General features: G+C 38.8%; 1 long non-coding RNA gene across 1 annotated transcript; it reads left to right on the forward strand.

Annotated features, from left to right (window-relative positions):
- The first annotated feature begins 1,581 nt into the window (after positions 1-1,581).
- LOC148203741 (uncharacterized) lies at positions 1,582-2,375 on the forward strand. Its single transcript, XR_015784270.1, has 4 exons — positions 1,582-1,687; positions 1,770-1,937; positions 2,016-2,120; positions 2,224-2,375. It is a non-coding gene; the product is annotated as an uncharacterized LOC148203741 (long non-coding RNA).
- The last annotated feature ends 10,944 nt before the right edge of the window (positions 2,376-13,319 follow it).

Raw genomic sequence — 13,319 nt, forward strand, 5'->3', positions numbered from 1 at the left:
AGATGTTCAGGTATGTTTATACTTCATGCAATTTGTGATATACTTATCTGTTATGTTTTCTTTTGGTAACAAGTTTTTGGTTTTAAACAGCAACATTTTGATATTCCAAACACAATGCAAATCAGAAAGAAAGTGTTATCGCATATAGCGATAAGATGGAGGGATTTCAAGACAAGGCTGACACGACTATATGCTTTGGAGATAGACAACATGAAAATCCATCTCAGCATTATACCTTCACAGAGGAGGATTGGATGCAGTTTCGTGCATCTAGAGAGTCTGAGGAATGGAAGGTATGTTTCTTAAGATCGCCTTTCATTGAGTTTTTATGATTATACACTTACTTATATACATGGTTTCACAGGATAAAAGGTTAGCCGCCCAAGAAAGACAAAAGTTAAACGACGCACCCCACTTGTTATCACGAGGTGGATATGCAAAATTGGAGAAGAAACTGAGAAAGTCTAGAGCCGATGCCTTGGGACTTGAGTCGCCCGACCTAGCACCTGCACCTGCTAGGTACGAGCTGTGGAAGGCTGCTCGGACTAAATCTGATGGGAACATGACATCTTCCTCAGCTGCCTTGATCTCACAGAGAATTGTAAGTTCAAATTATAAGCAGTTATTTGATTGTGTATCTATCACAGCATGTCTTCTAAGTAACTTGGTTTTTTTATGTGCAGGATGAGTTGGTTGAGCAGCAGACTCAGGGCACATTTGCTGGCCAAGGTAGGGACGACATTCTGACAACGGCCATTGGAAGGCCCGAGCACCCAGGACGTGTACGTGGAGTTCCTGGGGCGATTGGTCTTCGTGACTATTTTGGCCCTACACAGAAAACCCCCCAATCAATGAGTCAGGAGACACTGAGGCAGATGGATCTTCAATGGGAGGAAAGACTCAACCAAAGCATGAGATCAATGGAGCAACGATTCATGGAGCAGCTACAAGAACAAAAACAAATACAAAGAGCGCTTGAAGAAAAGCTGCATTCCATGACGCAAGGCGACATGGGGGTCGATGAAACTCCCACACCACCTCGTGTCAGCACTAAAGGATCATGCTCTGCTTTAGACCCCACTCAGTATAGCGGTCAATATGAGCTGTTGGTTGATGGGGATCCCCCACACATTGTGGCTGTCGGACGAGTGCTTGAGGGAGGGGAGACCATTCATGGTGTTGCCATATTACCCCAGCACGTGCGTGTGACCATTGACGAGGTTCGGGATCCCCAGGCTCAGGTGCCTGTACCCACTCCAGAAATTAACTTTGTGGGGGAGGCCATAGGATCATTTATTGCATGGCCTAGAGCATTGATCATGTCCCACATCGCTACTCCACAGGTATAATGTCTTTTAAAATAGTATTTCTATGTTTATTCTTCATATAATTGTTGACAAAGCTTTGACGTAAATTCTTATCTTCAGTTCACACGTCCTCAGAAGCAGCCAATTCATGATACAGTCATACATGAAGATGATGAGATGGCTGAAGCGGAGGATGATCCTCTATCAAAGTTAGTGACAAAATTACCCAGATTAAAGAAAGCATCATTAGAAGTCTACTGGGATTTGAGGGTATTTGGTCTTCCCCCACATGTGCCAGTTTATATCACATTTTCTGATGCATTGGAGGTGATTGGGGGAGACAGGATGTTGAATATTTCCATCATTCAGCTGTGGTGCATGTAAGTTACTCAATTTGGTCTTTCATATTACTTTTATTTACATTGTTATATAGTTTCTAACAACTTAACTTTGTTGTTTTAGGTACATGGACACAATCGTTGTAGACCAAGGTCGGTCTTCCATGTACGGATTTGTTGAACCTCAGACCATTCAACCGTCTGGTAACACACTTCAAAACAGACAAGATTATTTGCAAACATGGATGGATGAGTCAAAAAGAGACGTATACCTTGTGCCATACATTGACGGGTAGGTGTTGTTATATGTGGTCAGTTTATTATTATAGTTTCGTTAATTAGTTGAATAACTATTTGTCCTTCGTGATAGGTCGCACTGGCAGCTGATGGTAATCCTTCCCAAACAATGTAAAATTATATTTTTTTGTTCGTTGCACAGGAGGATGAAAACTGAGTTGAGAACCATGCTTCAAGGGTAAGTGTTTCTCCAAAAATGACTTTGAATTTGATGTTCACCTTCAACTTTTATGATAAAATAGTCATATTAATTATACTTTGTGTTTTCAATCTGTACAGAGTTATTGGTAAATCTCGTGGTCAACTGGTTCAAGTTTTGTATCCAAAGGTTGTAAGTCATTTAACGTTTCCTTTTCATTTATGTTATTGAATGATCTAAATTCTTAACTATTTAGTTTGTTATTTTAGTGTAACCACCAGGTAGATTCATGGGAATGTGGCTTCTATTGATGTGTTGGATTAAGACCATCATTCGAGCAATCATTACAGATGACTGGAATGAGGTAATGATGTATACCTTCAATACATTACAAATCATATTCATCTACAACTATATATGAAACAATAATGAATCTTTGTTGAATTTTGCAGCGCTTCAAGACTACATCGCCTATTACAGAAGACACAATTAAACAGATAAGGCAGGAGTGGACCGCTTATCTTCTGCAAAGATGGAGTTAGGAATAGTTATATTTCTTGTTGAACATTGTTTAGTTTTTTAGTTTAAGTTTTATGTTGATAGTTTGGTAGTGGATTGAACTCCACATTAAGTAGAACTTTGTTTATATAAAACGCATTTTTATATTATTGCAAAATTGTTCTGGGACATTTTTCTGCTTTTCAGGTGTGGTTTTATTGAAAAAATAAACTAATTTTAAAAAAAAAACGCCCAGTAGACGTCCGTTAGTGCACAGTCGGACGTCTACAGACGTCTGTCAGTGCACACACGGACGTCCACCCCCCAGCTCCTACCTAAAACATTTCAGCAAGGTAGACGTCAGGGGGGAGGAGGCGGACGTATATATAGACGTCCGTCCAGACACAACGGACGTTTATATAGGCGTCCGTCCAGACACAACGGACGTTCATGTAAACGTCCCTCCTGACACAACGGACGTTCATGTCGACGTCCGTCCTGCCACAACGGACGTTCATGTAGACGTCCGTGCTGACACAACGGACGTTTACAGAGACGTCCGTCTTGCCACAACGGACGTCTGAGCGACGTCACCCACATAAACGTCGGGCGTACGGCGAACGTCAAAAGGCCAAAATATCGGACGTTAAAACCCCTTTCTGCACTAGTGTTTATATTTTAATTTAAAAAAAACGGGTTAGTAGAACTTAATCAATTATTTCCCCTTATATTATCCTTTCAGGTATTAGCATTTTATCATTTTTCCTTATATTTAAGTGATATGCGGTATCTAGTAATAATTATAATCAAGTATATTGTTTGGCTTGGTTAATTCAGTAAGATGCATGAGTTAGTGTAATTAAATGTGTTCAATTCCTATAATCCAATGCACCCTTGTTTTGTACTTTCATCTTAATTGTTCTCATAAATTAATGCAAATTATAAAACTTAAAGGCTTCAATAATCTACATTTTTTAATTATGTTATTTAAAATTATGTACTGAACCTTATTTTCACTTTTTTAATTCCAATTATCAAAATTAATTTTTTTTTAAAAATGTCTTTTTATAAAGTACATCTTGAAATAACAAATGGATAAAAATATTTTAAAAATACTTTTTTAAATTACTCTCTTTATATTCGAATTTTCTTTATGTTTTAAAAATGTATTTTACGGAATGTACCAAAAAGTGTGTTTCGAATTTTAAAGCGAAGATTATTCAAAAATGCTCTTCTACTGTGTAGATATCGAAATGTATTTCTTAAAATAAGTTTTCGAAATCTACGTGTGTGTTGTAAAATACTTTGTAGAATGTAATAAATAAAGAAAAATGTTTATGAAAGTATTTTTTAAGATGACATTTTCAACCAAAGTTTTGAAGAAGAAAAAAATAACATAGAAAAAGTGGAAAATATCTTAATTTAATCGGAAGAAAAAAAAACTTAATCTCAATTTATATTATCGAGAAAGAACATTGTTTCGAGGTTGGAAATAAAATCATGTAAGTTCAAGTGTGTAAAAGAGTGCAAAGCAGATAATAATGTTTTTAAATGGACAAATGTAAGGACCGTGCGTCTTTTTTTAAAAAAGAAGGAGTGGGGAAGGGGGGGCAGCTGCACGTTTTGATGGGAGAAGGGCTCCAAGTCCAGCAAAGAAGTGGAAACAGTAGCTGGTGGGTGGTGGGTCTCTCCACTCTGAAGTGCTTCAACCACCACCAGGAATCTTCATCATTTTCTTCATAAATGAGTTTGGCACTGAGGAATGGAGGGAGAGGGCTCATATCCGTCCAACCAAGTGGAGTGCCCAGTTCTCCCTTCTCTTAAAAAGGGATGAAACCATAGATTCAAGGAGGTGTTGGGTTCTGCATATGAAGGAGTGAAGAGGCTTGCTCCAGATCTGGGAGAGGTGAAGCGGAGATCGTCGGAGTTGCAGCTGCAAAATCTTGAGGAAGATAGATTCAAGATTCACTAAGGAAGTCTTCAAGAGGTAAGGGGAGCTAGATCCTTTTCTCTGGATTGTATGAACTATGCGTGTACTGAAATAAATAATATACTGCCGTGGATGAATAAATTTTATATTTAGAGTGACTTTGTGGTGTATGAATCTGTATGAGTGGTTGTTGAATTGTGTTGTTGAACGTGGATCTAGGAAAAAGGGAATGAAAAATGGGGTTTCTGGGAAGGAAAATGTTATTTGGACAACGAAATTTTGACACAGATTTGACAACGGCACATGGCAACTCTGCATTGGCTCAGTAATTTGAAAATAAACCAAAGAAAGGGTTACGGGGCGAGGGGTATTTTGGGATTTCCAGGTTAAAATTTTAAGATTTGGGTTTGGCGGTTTAGGGTGGGAAAGACGTTCGTTCATGCCTTCCATCTTGTGTGTCGCTCTCTCGCTGTGTCGTCCGTCTTCTCTCTCGTTGTGTCGTCCGTCTTCGAAGCTTCCATCCTCGCTTTCGTTCTCTCCTCCTTCTTCAAAATGTGCGTTGAAACCTTCGAGGATCTTTGTGGCTGTGTGTTCCATCTTTACCCTACCCACAACGTTGAACCCTTCCGTCCTTTGTGTGGGTCTGTCGTCCATAGAGAAACCCTTCCATTTTGGCATTCGGAAAGCGGGTGTGGTTGTTTTGTTGTGCATTTCGCGTCTGGTGGAGGAGGTCGTGGAGCAGTGGTATCCGTTTTTATTGGTGTAAGTAAAAATGGGCGAGCCCTGACATTGTGTTTTACACTGTGTTTTTGGTTTTCATTAAGTTGAATGATATAACTGAGTGTGGAATGTTATCTTGTTAGGGCCGTTTCAATGGAAGGGAAAAAAGCAAGTGTAAAAAAAAAATTAAATTTTATGTTTATATATTATTTAATTATCGTATGAATTGTAGTTAGTAATAAATTTTTATGATTTTTTTTGTAGTGGCGACTTCTTATCTCGATGGATTCATCGATCATTATTGAAATGAATCGTTTACTACGACAGTGTCATGTGGATCGGATTAGGATGACACCATTTATGTGGTGTTTGAATATTCAAAGCCTTGTGGAGGTGAATTTGAAATTATTGAAGGTTATGGTTTGCAGGTGGGTTGGGAATGATAACAGTTTTAGAGTAAGTCAAAAGTTGGTGCCCTTTAGAGTTATTGATGTGTTCATGAGCATAGGTTTAGAAATAGGTAGTTTAGAGATTCCCTTTGATGAAGTAGTTGGTGGATTGGTTGGTGAAATGTTCAAATCAAAAACCATCAGTTTGAATGACTTGACGGACATGTTTAATGTCATTGTTCATGATAAAAACATTGATGTTGATGTAGTGTGTAGGTTATATATATTAGTTTGTTTGGTTGTTTTCTATTTCCCTAGGAAATGAAGGCATGTTTGTAACATGCCTTTTGCAGTGTTAGATGACTTAGACCGTTTGTGTCTATATGATTGGTGCACCGGTGTACATAAACATATTGTAGAGAATTTAAATAAATGTAAGAAGAAAATTATGGGAGCAGGTATCCCCCAGTCACTCACTCTTAGTGGCAATGTGGCAGTGTTGCAGGTAATATGATATGTAGTTCATTATTGTGATGTAGTGCAGAACATTGTGAATTATGTTTGATGAAATGATTTTATGATATTGTAGGCTTGGGCGGTTGAAAGACTTTCTTTGCATGGTCATCCTTCGCATAGGTTTTTCCCGCGCATAATGCGATGGTTCCCGTTTAAATCAAGGACCAAAAAAATTGAACATATTTTTATGACCGGAGATGTAAGTGTTTTGTTTTTCGTTATTTTGTATGTTAAAATGGATTGTCTATTTTGTCTGAATTTGTTGTGTGCTATTGGTGCAGTTAAATATGGAGTGGTATGTACGAAAGGAAGATCGTCATAGGCCAGAAATCCGTGCAGCTTTCAACATGGATGACGGAGGGATGAGTGAAGGATCCTTGGGTGAAGGATCCAAGGTTGACAAAGATGATGATGATGACGAAAGCTCTGATGACGAGACATGGGAAGCAGGTGCGGAGGAGAGATTGAGGAAAAACAATGAAGATATCAGAGCATTGAATGCCAAGATTGGAGTTCTTACTAGGGAGTTATTTGAAATTTATCAAACTCCAATCTTTCATTAAGCAGATGCATGTGGCACTGATGAAGAGGTTGGTGGTGGAGTTGATGAAGGACATGGAGTTGGAGGTGAGGAGAAGGCTGAAGTTGGGGGAGACGAAGAGGCTGAAGTTCGTCCCAATTGTGGATTTGAAGAAGAAGGTGATGGTAATGCAGTTCATGACCCCCTAGGTGCACATACTGAAGTAAGAGGGGAGGATAAAACCGCACATGAAGAGGAGATAGTTTCAAGAACTGTTGGTAACATTAATTTTATTGAAATAGATGATGATGGTGATGAAGAACAAGGGGAGGTCGTGCCATTGTTTATACCCCCATTGCGCAGTTTTGTTGGTGATCCAAGCACCACTGTTGATGTAGACCAATTGTATACAGCAGTCAACGTCAGAGAGATGAGCGTATACAGGTATATGGTATGAATTGTAGTTGTGGTTGACGAATATGTATTGTTTGTGATTGACTAATATTTGTATGTTTAGGGTTGTAAGCGAGATAATTGGCCAAAGCTTGAGCACGACTTCATTTTACACTTTGGCCCCGATGAAATACGTTGATAACATGGTTAGTATTGTCACATTTGGTTGTGTTTCATGTTTTAGTTTATGTTAGTAATGTGAAAATTTTTTATTGTGTAGGTGGTGTTATTTGCTTGTACGATCTTTATGTACTTTGAGAAAAGGTTGTGCGGTGTTGTTAAGAGGATTCATTTTAGTCCGTTATACTCGGTAAATAAAATTTGATATTGTATCATATTTATGATTGAAGAAAGTATTTTTGATCGATTTTTTATTGATGATTTTGAAATTGTCCACAGCACCATATTCTTACAGATTATAGGAAACGTCCACAGAATCGCCATGTATTCACGCTTCATAACTATAACAGTTATTTGCGTTCCGATCATTTTGGACTTGGAGACTTAGCCACAGCGAACTTTGTGAGTAACCTTGAATTTGCAAATTTTGTCGACTTTTGGTTGTAAATGTGTTACTGAAATTGTTTATATTGTTTGTAGTTGTTTCTGCCATTTGTCCACGATGATCATTGGTGGTGTTATTCAGTGAAATTGAGGTCATTGAAGATTTTTGTGATTGACTCATTGGGTAAGGGGATCAGAGACCGCAAAAGGATAGACACAGCCGTTGTAAGATTCGACATCTTTCATTGTTGATTACCGTGTGATTATGACATAACCCTGTATTGTTTAAGTATTTATTGTATTTGTTAACTGGTAGGCTGAAAATATGGCACGGTTTTTTTGCATCTTGATGAATACACCGGAAGGTAGTATTGGTCCTTTGACTGTTAAACAAGCAAATATCCCATCCCAACCAAACTTGTAAGTTTCTTCAACTGTACTGCCGGATTATATTGTGATGTATATGGGCAAAAGTAATTTGATGTTGTGGGTATATTATTTCAGACATGATTATGGAGTCATAATGTTGAAAGCAATGGAAATCTGGGATGGAGATGAAAAATACAACGGGAAAAGCATGCCTCAATATACAACTGTAAGTTGGAACTGTGTTTGATAATATTCTTGTATGTGCTGGTTTCTAATGTGGAAAATGTTGGTTTCAGGAGGAGTTGCTTGGGATTAGAAAGAAATATGTGTGTGACTGGATCCTGGACAACGAGAACATAAGAAGAATGGAAGCCCTACAGCTATACGACATTGTTTAGGATTGCTCAGAAATGATCAAATTTTGACATGTATAAGATGTTCAAATATGTACCTAATGTTATTTGACAATGTACAGTATGTGTTTGTAATAAGATTAGTGGTTGGATTTTGAAATGAATTGTTTTTACTTTGTGTTTGTGTTTGTTATAATGACAAAATTAGTGATTGAAAAATGAACGCAGCATTATAATAAAAATTTGAAAAGTACGAGACCATTTTCACTAAAATTAATGGTAATTAATGGGAAGGATTTGATCAAGTTCTGAGTGGGGAGATGGGTGTTGGTGATTGATGTGAACGCAAGAAGTGTGGAGTGACCCGTGATGAGTAGGGGGACGAAGTAGTGCAAGGGATGACTCAGAGTGTTCAAAAAAGTGTCTGGTAATCGTTTACAGCATCCTGGTAAACGATTACCCGAGAGAAAAATAGATTTTGTACACAAAGTCCAACACAGGTACTCAGTCAGGTGAACAGGGGTCACCATTGGAAAAAAATGTGACTTTTAGGCAAATCTGCACCTGTCTGAGGCAGGTGCAGGTGTTTCAGTGGTGGGAGAGGGAGGCTGGTGATGTGATGTGAGTCCAAGGACGGTGGGGTGACCCTCATCAGTTGGAGGAGCAAGCTGTGCAAGGGATGAGTGAGGGTGTTGAAAAAAGGCTCTGGTAATCGTTTACCGCATCCCTGTAAACGATTACCCGAGAGAAAAAGGGAATTTGTACAGAAAGTCCAACACAGGTACTCAATCAGGTGAACAGGGGTCACCATTGGAAAACAAGCTGACTTTTAGGCACTTCTGCACCTGTCTGAGGCCGGTCCAGGTGTTTGAGTGGTGGGAGAGGGTGGGTGGTGATGTGATGTGAGTCCAACGAGTGTGGGGTGACCCCTCATCAGTTGGAGGATCAAGCTGTGCAAGGGAATCAGTCAGAGTGTTGAAAAAAGGGTCTAGTAATCGTTTACAGCACCCTTGTAAACGATTACCCGAAAGAAAATGGGAATTTGTACAGAAAGTCCAACACAGGTAGTCAGTCAGGTGAACAGGGGTCACCATTGGAAAAAAACTGAGTTTTAGGAACTTCTGCACCTGCCTGAGGCGGGTACAGGTGCTTCAGTGGTGGGAGAGGGTGGCTGGTGATGTGATGTGAGTCCAAGGAGTGTGGGGTGACCTCTCATCAGTTGGAGGAGCAAGCTGTGCAAGGGATGAGTGAGGGTGTTGAAAAAAGGCTCTGGTAATCGTTTACCGCATCCCTGTAAACGATTACCCGAGAGAAAATGGGAATTTGTACAGAAAGCCCAACACAGGTACTCAGTCAAGTGAACAGGGGTCACCATATGAAAAAAAGGTGAGTTTTAGGCACTTCTGCACCTGTCTGAGGCTGGTGCAGGTGTTTCAGTGGTGGGAGATGGTGGATGGTGATGTGATGTGAGTCCAATGAGTGTGGGGTGACCCCTCATCAGTTGGATGAGCAAGCTGTGCAAGGGATGAGTGAGAGTGTTCAAAAAAGGGTCTGGTAATCGTTTACAGCATCCTGGTAAACGATTACCCGAGACAAAAATGGATTTTGTACAGAAAGTATAACACAGGTACTCAGTCAGGTGAACAGGGGTCACCATTGGAAACAAAGCTGAGTTTTAGGCAAATCTGCACCTGTCTGAGGCTGGTGCAAGTGTTTCAGTGGTGGGAAAAAAAAGGTAGCAATTAACTTCAAAACTTTTGTATGACATAAATAAATTCATTATAACACACCATTAATAGAGATTCAGGTACACAACATACACAACAAAATAATACATTGTACGTTTGAAATATTACAGTTATCCATGAAATACTTATAATGGTGTTCATATAAAATTACAGTTATCCTAAACCCACTATTGGTTGTCTGCTTGATTGGACGTTGATGGTTGGTCAGATGGACGTACAAATTTGCGAAGGATGTCATCCACATTGAGTTCCTTCTCTGCCCACATAGGAAGTCGAATGACAGGTTTTGTTGTCTCCTTAACAAGGTCAATTGTAGGAGGAGAAACTTGAGCTGGAAATACCTTGACTATAGAGCGATGCGTAATATTGAGGTAGTGGTTTTGCCTAAATGCAGTGAAGGGGTGGACCTAAATGTACAAACGGAATTTGTAAGAAGAAGAACACTTAAATACCAATAAAATAATTATGGTAGTTAAGTACAAATTTGATGGCTTACAAGATTGAGTATGATAACGGAACCAACTTCGATATTGTCTGCAATTTCAGGATCTTCAAGAACTTTCTTGTGCAAGGAAGCCTTCATCGTGGCAGTTGGGTCCTTGAGAAATTGGTATAATAAGTTAGTAATGTACCATAAAATGTTATGTTGTTCAATATAACAAATATTACCTTAAGAGTCAACTGCATATCTCCCAACCCATTTGGCTTGCACTCTTTCAATATGCAAACAACCAATGGAAGGACCTCAGCTGATTTTGCCTCTTGGAGGGAATTAACGTTCTCGAATTTTCCATCCTTTACGAGACCTATGATAAAAAAATATGAAAACAAATTACAAGTAGTAAAGGTAATAATGTTGTTGGAAGCGTGTATGAGATTCAGTGTACCGTGGTGTTCAATAAACATCTGTGCCCATTTCCAAGCATTGGAGTTGAAATCTCGTTCATAGGTTGCGTCAGCAACATCACGAGCAAATTCTTGTGTCGATTTCGGTTGTTCTGTTCCCGTTCTATTCATGAAAGCTGCTTGGATGTTACCTACAGGACCAGGAATAAGCGGTTCGGAAGCATCGCATTTTTTCAAAAACGATTCAAGGACATCATCATCATAAACAAGGTCTTCCCATGCATCCATGATTATGCAGAAATTTCTTGTCCACATAAAAATTCTAGGTTAAGGATGAAATATCAGTGGGATGATTAAAGAAGTCACTCACAACTAAACAATGGTAAACGGGTTACAGATACTGTCACCTGATTGAAGCCTACACAATTGGTTTCTCCCCGAATTTGAAATACAAGTACGTGAACAATCAAATTATATGAAATCAATGTAACCAAAAAAATATTAATATTATATCTATTTCCATTAAGTTAACTTATTAAAATCAAGTTACATTAATTGTGGGGAGATAGTCTGATTTGGTGGGTAGCCTTTAAAAGTGAAAAGCATTGATTGGGGGTTAGGAGAGAGAAACTTTATGCTGACAACCATCAATGCATGCTTTCACAGGATAAGCAAATACGTGTTTGACAAGGCAAAAATATGACCTTTGGCGGGAATACACAGCTGCGTCAACAACCAACGTTAGAATCGAACGTTAACAATTATTTCCATTAACCAAGCACTTCCAGACAACTTACCCGGGTGTTCATTAAAGAGAAGGGCCACAACGAAGTTCGGAGGTTTGGTGAGTGATGGACAAATTTATGAACACCAAATTATGATGTCACAAACTTGTTTTTCAATCGGCAAGTATGACCGAATCGTTCAAGTAATAAACTTGGTAAGACCAAGTATCGTTCTTCCCAAAGGACTCACGGCCTAGTTTAGTTGTGTGGTTTCTTGATTAGCTAAGACTTAAAGAAGAAATATTTGGAGTTTTATATGCAAAAGACGAAAATTAAATATGTATGCATGAAGTTTTTGATCAATGACAAGAAAACAAAAGACAAACACTTTCAATGAATTATATGTATGAATATGTTGTTGGGGGTCAATTTCATCTTATCCACTCTCATATATTCTAGGAATTCAACATTCAAATCATCATTGTTAATGCCACTCTCTAATGTACCTTTCAAGAAGGCTTCTCCCTAATCACGAGTTCATACAATTCCTAGCATTCCTAATGATCAGTTCATAAGTGCAGGAGCTTAACGACAACCAATATAAAATTGGGAGAAATTCCCCGGATCTAGACTTCCCCGTACGCGCCCGTATCGACAAAACCAATAATCATGCATCGAATGAGTTAAACAATGCAAGCATTAAGCAAAGAGGAAAAACCCTAACTAATGATGAAAGAAAGCATAAGTCTTAATTAAAAGATGTAAAAACAGATTCCATATATGAGAGCTTCAAAAGATTACATTGATTCCCCAACAAACATACAGAGTTTAGTTCACCATATTCATGGTGAACCTAGATGAATTACAATGAAAGAATGAAAGAATAAACCCTAAAAAGGTGAAGAGGAAGCCTCAGCATCCAAGATCCTCCTTCAAAGGGGTGGAAGAGAGAGTGTTGTCCTCGTTTCTGCCAAAGATGCCTAACCCTAGGAAACCCTAAAGCTTATATATCATTCGTAAATTACAAAAAGTTAAGTCCAAGCCCATTAAAGTGCCGCTCAGCGGTAAAATACCGCTCAGCGGTGAGTGCGTGACTTGTTTGCTCCCCTCAGCGGCCATTTTGCCCCTCAGCGGACCTCCCGCAAGCTCCTGAGTGCCGCTCAGTGGTAAACTGCCGCTGAGCGGTGACTTCGGCTTCTTCTTTTGCACTTTTTATTGTCTTTTCTGATTTCATCTCTCTCCTTCTTCACTTCTTTCACCAAATTCACCTTAAAACCTGCACAAAAACACTGAAATCAAGCATAAACCTGTCCAGCTCTCTTATTTCTAAAAATATGAAGAAAAGCATGATTTCAAGCTAGTTTCTAAGTGTAAAGGTTGCTTTTAGTGTCAATTTTAATCATGAAAATAACAGTTTTTCAACTGTTATCAGTGAGAAGCACATAAGGATCATTTATGGTGGACTTAAATGTAGAAGATGAGGTTGGTTAGGACCACTGACCTTCATTAAAGGGCACACGATTTTCCGCCAGGGTACGTTTTAATAAGTTCTTCGAAAAGATTTTATTTTCATTATTTTTGTAGTTGCCAGTGGTCATAGTGGTAAGTGTGATGAGTGAATATAATTTGCTTTATCTCTAAAGGTGGGTTTAATGTCAACACACACA

Source organism: Vigna umbellata, chromosome 2 (genome assembly GCF_029865625.1).
Source record: "Vigna umbellata cultivar VRB3 chromosome 2, Vumbellata_1.0, whole genome shotgun sequence".
NCBI lineage: Eukaryota > Viridiplantae > Streptophyta > Magnoliopsida > Fabales > Fabaceae > Vigna > Vigna umbellata.